Genomic DNA, 10280 nt, shown 5'->3' with positions numbered 1-10280 from the left:
AGAGTTGAGGAATCAAATGATTGCTTTTAGACCAAGAGAAGATGAGACTCTTTATGAGTCATGGATGAGATGGAAGGAGTTTGAGAGACAATGTCCACATCATGCCATTCCTAAATGGATGATAAACCAGAATTTTTACATAAACGTCACTCCTGCTATCAGAGGAATCATTGATGCTCAAACTGGAGGGGAATTCATCATTAAGCATGAAGATGAAGCTTATGAGTTATTAGAGAAAATAGCAAAGAACAGTCATCTATGGAGTAGTCCAAGAGGGTCAACTCCAACTCAAAAAGGCAAGTTCTTTGGAATGTATGAGCTTGATCCATTCAACATGATCAATGCCAAATTTGATGCACTCACTAATGTCCTTGCTAAGAAAATGGAGGATTTAAGTATGCTAGTCAGTTCATCATCATGCTCTGGAAGTTCTCAACAAGTTACTTATGCAGAAGGAACAATGAGCTGTGGAGTAGATTATCCTTCATATGCTTGGAGGAATCATCCCAATTTTTCATGGGAGAATCAGCAAAATCAAGCTTCAATTCAGAACTTTCCATCACAACAACAAGCGCATCAATATCAACAACCTAGGCAACCACCACCTAGTTTTCAGCAAAAGAATGCAAATACTGCACCTTTACCAAGACAGCAAGAACAAAGTTCCACCACAGAGGCTTTATTACAACAAATTCTTGCTAATCAAATTAAGCGTGATGAAGAGTTGAGAGAGATGAAAGCAAGGCTGGAACAAATGCAAACACACAATAGGATGCTGGAAAATCAGATTGCACAACAAGCATGCTCATCAAGTACCAATTCTATGGGGAAACTTCCTAGTCAAATAGAAAATCCAAGGGAGCAATGTCATGCCATCACACTGAGGAGTGGTAAAATAGTGCATACTGAAAAGAGTGAAAAAGTTGAGAAGAGAGAAAATGAGAAAGATGTTGAGAGAGATGAAAAACAAAAGAGTGAAAAAGGGAGTGCAAGAAAAGGTAAAGAGGAGGTTGGAGAGAAAGAAGAGAAATACATACCTCCAGAGCCTTACAAGCCACAGCTTCCCTTTCCACAGAGCTTTCAAAAAGCCAAGCTTGATAAGCAATTTGGGAAGTTCTTAGAGGTTTTGAAGAAGCTATATATAAATGTGCCTTTTATTGATGCTCTTTCCCAAATGCCTTCTTATGCTAAGTTTCTAAAAGAAATTCTCTCAAATAAGAGGAGACTTGAAGATTATGAGACTGTAGCCTTAACTGAGGAATGCAGTGCTATCGTCCAAAGGAAACTTCCTCCAAAGCTCAAGGATCCAGGGAGTTTTTCAATTCCACGCCACATTGGGGATTCATGTTCTATAAAAGCTTTATGTGATTTAGGGGCTAGTGTAAGCCTTATGCCCCTCTCCATCTATGAGAAGCTCAACATGGGAAATCTTAAGCCAACCCACATTTCTCTTCAGTTAGCTGATAGATCAATTAAGTATCCTAAAGGGATTTTAGAGAATGTGCCTCTGAAGGTTGGGAAATTCTATATACCTGTTGACTTTGTCATCTTGGACATGGAAGAGGATTCTAATATCCCAATCATTTTGGGGAGGCCTTTCCTAGCTATAGCTGGTGCTTTGATTGACGTAAAAGGTGAAAAGCTTACTCTCAGAGTCGGAGAGGATCATTTAGTCTTCAACATTGGCAATGATAAGAAGAAGCAACATGAAGATGTAGACTCTTGTTTGAGAATTGATATAGTTGATGAGTTAGTAAAAGAGCATTTTAGAAAGAGCTATCCGAAGGCTTCTCTTGAAAGTTGTCTTATCCATGAAGGGAGTATCAATGATGAAAATCCAAAAGAGGCTGCATTTGCACAACATTTAAAGGGTAATCCATCTTGTCCTATGACACCAATCTTTCAAGTTGAGCAAGTGGAGAAAAGTGAAGTCAAGCAACCATCTCTCAAAGAAAAAGATGCACCAAAGGTTTTCAAGAAAGAAATGGTTGGATTTTTAGACAAAGCAACAAGGATCTTCTTATGTGATGGAAAGAAAATGAAGTATAGATTCATTGAAGCACCTATTGGAAACAGAGGCAATAAATTCCAATTCCAGCCACCATGAAAAATGACAAAAGTCCAGCTAATGACTATAAATTAGCCCTCTTGGGAGGCATCCCAAGTCCTTTTATTTTTATTTTGCTGATTTACTTTTATTACTTTTGTTTTTATCTTGAATCTCCCCAAATTCAATTTTTGACATTTGTTGAATTTTGTCCCTTGTAGATGTATTTCAATGGAGGAAGGTTGGTGAACTGCTGGGGAGTGACCCTTAACCTGAAATTATGTTCTTTAAATCTCCTACAAATTGATTGATTTTCTTTGCATAACTTGGTCACGAGTCTACCTGGTTTATGCAGAGAGGAAAAATGAAATCTGCAGCAAGGAAAGGTCTGCAGCAGATGAATTATGTCCTTGGGTTGCTACCTGGTTTATGCAGAGCAAAAAAATGACATTCTGCAGCAAAGAGGGTGTCTGCAGTAGATGGCTTACGTTCTTGGTGAGGTTGGGTGTGTAACTTTTAAGTAAATGTGCTTTTAATGTTAATATGGTGGTAAGTGAGCCATTTTTGCAGTTATGAGTTTATTTGGGTTGTGGGATTTAAGGTGGAAATGCTGCATTTTTCTTGGCATGACTTGGGGAGTTCATCATTTGTGAATAGATACAACTTTATGCAGATTTTATTGAGTTTTAATGTGCTAAATGTTGATTTGCAGAATTTGAGTTAAAATGGCATGGGTCACAAATGCCTTTTATGCAGGATCCATCTTCTACAAGCTTGTGTGATGCATTTTTTATGAACTTTGTATATATTGATGTGTTTTTGATGAAAATTTCTCATGGTTTATGCTTTATAGAATTACATTTCTTCATTTTAGAGTATTTTTCACACTTGCAAATCATGTTCCATTGCAATCTTAATCTTGTTGAATTGTGCATAAGCAACTGCATAGCTTATGCAATCCTGCATAACCACAATTTTTGCCATTTTCATCCCTGTTGCAAAGTGCATGAGAAGAGTGCATAGCTTATGCAACTCTGCATAGCCTAATTTTGTCAAATTTCATATCTTTAGAAACTTGCATAAGCAGAGTGCATGACCTATGCACATTTGCATAACTTCAAATTCTTCATTTTCTCTCTCTGCCGAAGTCTGCATAAGGAGGGTGCATAACTTATGCACTTCTGCATGACAAAAAAAAAAAAAAAAAAATATATATATATATATATATATATATTTATGCAAATATTTTACATAGCCTATGCAACCCTTATTGCCACTCATGCAGAACCGCACGGCTTATGCACCCTACTTATGCACATGTTCTGGAAAAGTTAAGACCTGCCGAGACTTGCATAAGGAGAGTGCATAACTTATGCACTTCCGCATGACCAAAAAAAAAAATATATTTATGCAAATATTTTACATAGCCTATGTAACCCTTATTGCCACTCATGCAGAACCGCACGGCTTAAGCACCCTACTTATGCACATGTTCTCGATGACTTTACTCTGCATAACACATGCTGACCTCTTATGCATCACCATTATTCCTTGAATTCTCATCTGCTCTATACCAGGTAACTCTTTCTTTTTGCTCTTAAATTTCATTAATCCTGGTTATTCCCTTTGCTTTGAGTTTTTATAATACACTACTTGAGACATTGAGGACAATGTCTAATTTTGAGTTTGGGGGTGCACATTTTGATTTTGGCTTCATTTTTCACATTTTGAGTATAGGAACATCTCATCCCATTTCATTTACATATATTGTAAATATTTTACATATACATCCACACATACATATACATAACACATTTACACACACATTATACATCACTTAGAAATTGTACACACTGCATACAAATAGACTTCCTCCATTTAGTTAATGCATTACTCATTTTTAGGAATCATGCATCATGCATTAAAATCTTTTGCCAAATCCCTTGAGTTTTGAAAAGTTGCCTATGAGAGTGATTTGACTCACCCTTTAGTTGGGTTTGTGGATTGAAAGTTTCCTAAGAGGTGCAAGGTTTTGAAGTGTCTATCTCTTGCCTATATCTTCTTAGCCAAAAAGCCACCCAACTAGTCCTTTAGAGATTGGAGTGTTTAGAGGGAGTTATTGGATATAAGGTAGTCAAATGATGTCTCACCAATCCTAGAACAAATTTTCTAAACCTTTCAAGGCGAAATACCAGCTTGTACTTGAAAAGAGAGATGATTAGGCATTCTTTGATTTAAACCTTCTCATTTTAAACCTTTGGCCCTTTTCCTAATTAAAATTGACCCTTGCAAACCCCTTTTGAGCCTTTTTATCCCTAATTTTTCTTGAATCCCTTATTGCTACCTAGCTAATGAACCAAACACTACAACCCTTTTCATGAGAATAATTATTTACAATATTAGGTACATAAAAAAAAGAGAAAAAGAAAAGAAAAGAAAAGAAAAAAATATATACAATAAAAGGGAGAAGAAATGCTTGTCATCTTGTAAAAGTGCTAGTATATGTGCTTTTCACTATTGCCATTCAAAATGAAAGAAATCCACCCAAAGTATTAAAAGGAATGAGTTTGGGGGTGGCAATTTTAGGGACAATCATCAAAAGAAAATGCAAAATACAAGTTTAAAGTATCAAAATGTCCCTCCATTTTTATGTGTTTTGCTAGCACTTGACAATTCTCATTGTGTACTTCTCTCCTCTATATATACAAAAAAAAAAGAAAAAGAAAAAATTATAATAAAATAAGAAGTGTACCTTATGTTGTTAAGATTGGAAATATTCTCATGCTTTGAATCCTTTTTACCCATTCTTCTTCTTAGCCTCATTTTGAACCCCATGGCCCCATTACATCCCTAAAAAGACCTTTGATCTCTTGATAGTACTTGCTACATTAGTGGAGATAGGAGTAGGGAATTTGCCTATGGGATTGGAAAACTATTCATTCATTCATTTAATTCCATCATTCCATATAGAGACACTTTGACTATTGATTGTTCTAGAATTTCTTTTGAGCATGACCCTCTCTTTTGATTGGTTGGTTTGGGGATTTTGAATGATAATTGACTTGATGGCTAAACGATGAAAGCTTGGATAAGCATTAGATTCTTTACATTTTAAAGAATGGGTATATGGATTGCTGATATGGCTGAAGGTGTGTTAAGTTACTTTAATAGGTGATTTTCATAGCTCTTTGGATAAGGCACCCCGAAAAATTTTGCATCATATTTTAAAGTTTGCTTGAGGACAAGCAAAAGCTTGAGTTTGGGGGTATTTGATGCATACATTTTGCATAGTCATTTAGGTCTAATTTCATAGCTATTTTATTCTATTATTAGTTATTTTTAGCTAATTTCATTAGTTAATTAGTTAGTTTTCCATAATTGTCGATTTTGGATTAATTTGTATCTTTTACTTTGTTTTGTAGGAAAAATGGTGTTTTTGAAGGACTGAAGAGAAATTTTGCCATTGAGGAGTGACTTCTACAGCCAAAGATGTCAAAAATAAGTTTTCAAGCTGAAATATGCATTGATCAAATTGTGCATAACTTGCCGCATAAGCTATGCAGATCTGCATAAGGAGAAAAATCATCATTCAGAACCAACCGAAATGTGCATAAGGAGATGCATAGCTTATGCACATTCTCGCCTCCTTATGCACCTTCACGGAATTGTGCATAGCCTATGCACCAAGTCATGCGATTTCGCATAAGTGAACGAGAATCGTCCAAATCGCATAAGGGATGCATAAAATCTTACGCGACTCATTAATGAACTCTTTATGGGATCGCATAAGTGGATGCATAACTTATGCGATCCACTTATGCGATCCATAAAGAGTTCATTAATGAGTGGCGTAAGATTCCTCCTAGAACACACCATTTTAGGGCTCCATGTCAGAAAAATGCTATAAATAGTCTCATTTTCCCATTTTAAAGAAGGGGGAGGAAAGAAAGGAGGAAAGGAGCAGGAGCAAGGGCAGCTGAAGAGTCACATTTAGTTTTCCACACCATTTTCCAACCAGATTTGGGATTTCTTTCTCTTCTTACCTTTTCCTACATTTCTAGTGTTGAGTTTTTTATTTCTTAGCTTAGATTAGAGTTTTATTTCCATTTAAATTCAGAATATCTTGTAGACATTATGGGTAGTGAGTAGTTTCATTTTGATTCTGGAGTAAGGGATGTAATATTTAGTTATTTTTGTGGATTTGAGCTGGGTTAGTCCCAATTTATTGAATTTATGAGGTTTAATCCATTTCTTGTGTGCTTATTCACATGCTTAATGAAGGGCCCCATTAAGTTATGTTCTTAATCCTTGGTTGAAGCACCGAAAGGAGAAAACCAAGTGATAGTTAATCAAGAAATTGGACTTAATTAACTTAGATCTAAAAATAGACTAAGGGTTAAGAGGGTTTTAATAGATTGATTAAATAACCTAATGGGTCTTAGTTAATTTTAACTCCACGAAAGTAGGATTAAGTTAATTAAGGCACTCTTTGTCTCACTCGAAAGAGTTTTCAAAGGATTTTAGAATTAATCTCCTTTAAACCCATAAATTTCATGGATTGGGCTAGCTAGGAAAAATCCCAAAATGACTTAAATATGAACCCTTAACTCCAGAATCGTCTTTCATCAATTATTGCTTGGAATTTTACTTTTGAGTGTTTAGCTTAATCTCATTTTATTAATTTTCATTATTATCAATTTCTTTATTTTGAGAATTATTAAATTAGTCATTGTTTGAATTTAGTTTTGCATTTTCATATCTTCTGCTTCAAATTCCTAACTTTCTTTTATTAATTTGATTAAAATACAATTTTAATATATTTTATTTTACATCAAAAATTCAATCATTAACACAACTCCTCGTGGGAACGATATCTTTTTCTATACTACTTGAATGACCCGTGCACTTGCGGTTGGGACACATCATTCTACAATCTGAAGGAAGATAGTATAATAAAATATGATAAAATGTTTTTCTATTTAAATATTAAAATTCACTTGATGAAAAGTTAGTAATATACAATGAATTTCCAATATTTATTGATATAATTAATGTGATAATTAATTATAAATAAATATGAATATTAATTTTAAATTTTAAAAAATATATTAATTGATCAAATCAAAATATAAATAAAATAGAGAAAAAAATTCAAAAACAAATAGGGAAACAAAAGGGTGAAAGAGGTAAGATATAAGAAGAAAAGTAAAGTGAGATTAAAGTCTTATTGTTGGTTAATAAAGTGTCTTTTTCTATTTCATAGTAAATTTAGTCATTATTGCTGCTTATTTTTCTATCTTATATATATATATATATATATATATATATATATATTCTGTTATGTATAATTTTTAATTTTTATAATATAATTTTTTTCTCTAATTCATACTGTACATAAAATAATTTATAATAGAATTGACTTATTTAGAAATTAGGGGAAAATAATTAAACAATGCAAAAAAAATTTCCTCAAACATAATTTAAAGGAAAAAAAGTAGGTAGTATAAATTCTAAACAAAATAAAGAAAATAAATTAATAAATAGGAGTTGTCAAATAATAAATAAATTAAATTAATTTAAATTTTCACTTATAGTTGCTTGTTTAATGGAAGTGAGAAAATTGCTTTATTTTTTTATGAAAATTAAAAAAATGAGTAATTCTTTCTTATACCTAGAGTATATATTCGGCCAATCATCAATAGTTATTTTAATTAAAATCATGGTGAGCCTCTTATAAAAATATATGTATATGATTTTCTATTAGTTGGGTATTTATATACGAAGTGTAGGCAAGAAATTTCCTTGAAAACTATATTAATGGATGTTGCTTCCCTTGATTTATTTTTCTTCTATTTTTTTAGCTTAATCCAGTACAAATATATAAACATTAACTTTTATGAAAAAAATAATTTTATATCTTAATTTTAAAATCACATGGTTTTAATAGTAGTTTATTTCTATCACTAACTTATGTGTGTGTTTTCTACCTTTGATAAAAAAATAATATGTAATTAACATATATAATAAATTATGTATGTATATATCAATTTACATAATGATATTAATATCATATTAGAATATTTAATATTTACACACAAATTTCACAATCTACTAACAAAAAAAAATAATATTATTTTCTTTATTATATATTTTCTTATTCATCGTCTTTTTCTTTTTCATCTATTTTCTTATTCATTGTCTTTTTTTTTCTTATCTATTTTCTTAATTATCTTTTTCTTTTTCATCTTTTTTCTTCTTTATTATCTTTTTTTAATTTCTTTTATTTAATTTATTTTTGGCATAAAGTAAAAATTTTTGTACAAATATATTTTTTGTTAGTAAATTATTTATAGTATTAATTTTTAGTAAGTTTTTGTTATATTATATGGTATTTTTTTAGTAATTTGTCTTATGAATTTTTTTATATTTAATTTTTTGTTAATATTTTTTATAATAGTTATTATTATTAGTTTTTATAATATTTTTATATTAATTTTTATTATTAATTTTTTTATTAATAAATTATTATTTTGGTAATTTTTTGAAAATTTTATTTATTTAGATTTTTTATTTGTTATTTGGAATTTCTTTTATAATTTTTCTAAATTAATAATCGATTTTTTAGTTGCTAAATTAATTACAAATAGCGATCGATTTACAATATAGTTGCAAAATTATAGAATTAAAGATACTAAATTTTTTACAACCAATTATATTTAGGTTGTTAAATCAATTGCTATTAGCAATCGATAATGTTTTACAAAAAGTTTAATTTTTTAAAATTTAATTAATTTAACAACCGATTTAGTTGTCAGTTATTATTTGTAACAAATCTTATTGTGTCACGACCCAACCTATGGGTCGGACCGGCATTAGGACTTAGGCCAGACTAAAGTCCCCGAAGCCTGTAGCAAGCCTAACTATTCCTTAACCCAACTCTAAAGCTCATTTGGGCCCAATTTCAAGAATTCAACCGGACAGAGTCCAGCCATAAAATTGACCTTTCAACAGGGAGTTTTTGACTCACCCGACCTGTAAACACAATATATAATCAATTGGGGAGCTCAGCTCACCCTCCACATACTCATAACAACATAAAATTAAATGGGTGCTCAGCTCCCTCATCCAGCCTAACACACATGCATAAAATAATAAGTTTACAGGTCCAAAATGACAATTTATATTACAGACCTAATTCAAATAAATATTTATAACACATGCGAAAATTTTAAGAGTTAACAGGTTTATACAAACATTAATAAACGACCTGCGAGGGAGAAAAGTAGGTTAATCTCAAAAATATCCTCCTGTGGCCTGGAAAAATATTGAACAGGAGTGAGCGTTCGACTCAGAGAGTAAAATATCAATTTTAACCATAATCTCTATAACTATCTAAAGCTAATGCACCATGTAGAGTAAAATGCAACATCAGCAATATTTTCACATTATAACAGCAAAAAGGTAATTTGGAGTATTCACACACCCGATAATGTCAAACAATACATATATGGGAGCTGATCCCCTATACAGCTCTCTTAATCCAACATGTGCCAGCGAAAAACTCAGCTTGGACTTCCACTTAAATAACCAAATCGAGGTCCCAGCGAAGAACTCAAGCCGTGTCTATCCCGAAGGACCGGGTCCCAGCGAAGATCTCAAGCCGTGTCTACCCGTCCTATCCATAGTCAACACCACATCACACGCACGCCAACGTACGCACACTGCTTCAAATTACCACAACAACATCCATGGCACTTTAACAGTTGTGAATGCAACATAAAACGTGCCTAGAGTTTAACTACATAGATACATACATATAAGTGATGCATGGGCATGCTTAAACATATAATAATATTGAAATTACAATTAAAATTAATATTTTACTCACAGACTTGATGGCAGTCACTGTGGTGGCTGGGCGGAGGAAGAAGGCTATCCCGGCTTACCTGACAATTTTATTATAATTATTTAATATAATTGACTCAATACAAACCAAGAAAAGACCAAATACGTCCTAAGTCGTGCCAAAAATCTAGCAGAGTCTCCCCTATAGCTAGGACATACCCAACCTGCAAATGGGTTTAAAACACACTTCTATATCCACCAACCATACACCCACAACTCAATCATATCTCACAGCCCCTCCTGGGCCCATCCAAACAGCCATCAATCACAATATGTAAAATTACAGTTTAGTCATTATAATTGACACTTTTTGCAAAAACCACCCAAA

General features: G+C 32.4%; 1 non-coding gene across 1 annotated transcript; it reads right to left on the bottom strand.

Moving 5' to 3' along the window:
* Window positions 1-108, bottom strand: LOC131178901 (small nucleolar RNA R71). Its single transcript, XR_009147909.1, has one exon. It is a non-coding gene; the product is annotated as a small nucleolar RNA R71 (small nucleolar RNA).
* Window positions 109-10280: the final 10172 nt, after the last annotated feature.

This window comes from Hevea brasiliensis, chromosome 3, assembly GCF_030052815.1.
Source record: "Hevea brasiliensis isolate MT/VB/25A 57/8 chromosome 3, ASM3005281v1, whole genome shotgun sequence".
Taxonomy (NCBI): Eukaryota; Viridiplantae; Streptophyta; class Magnoliopsida; order Malpighiales; family Euphorbiaceae; genus Hevea; species Hevea brasiliensis.
Note: the sequence above shows the minus strand (reverse complement) of the source record. Positions and strands in the feature narration are given on the sequence as shown.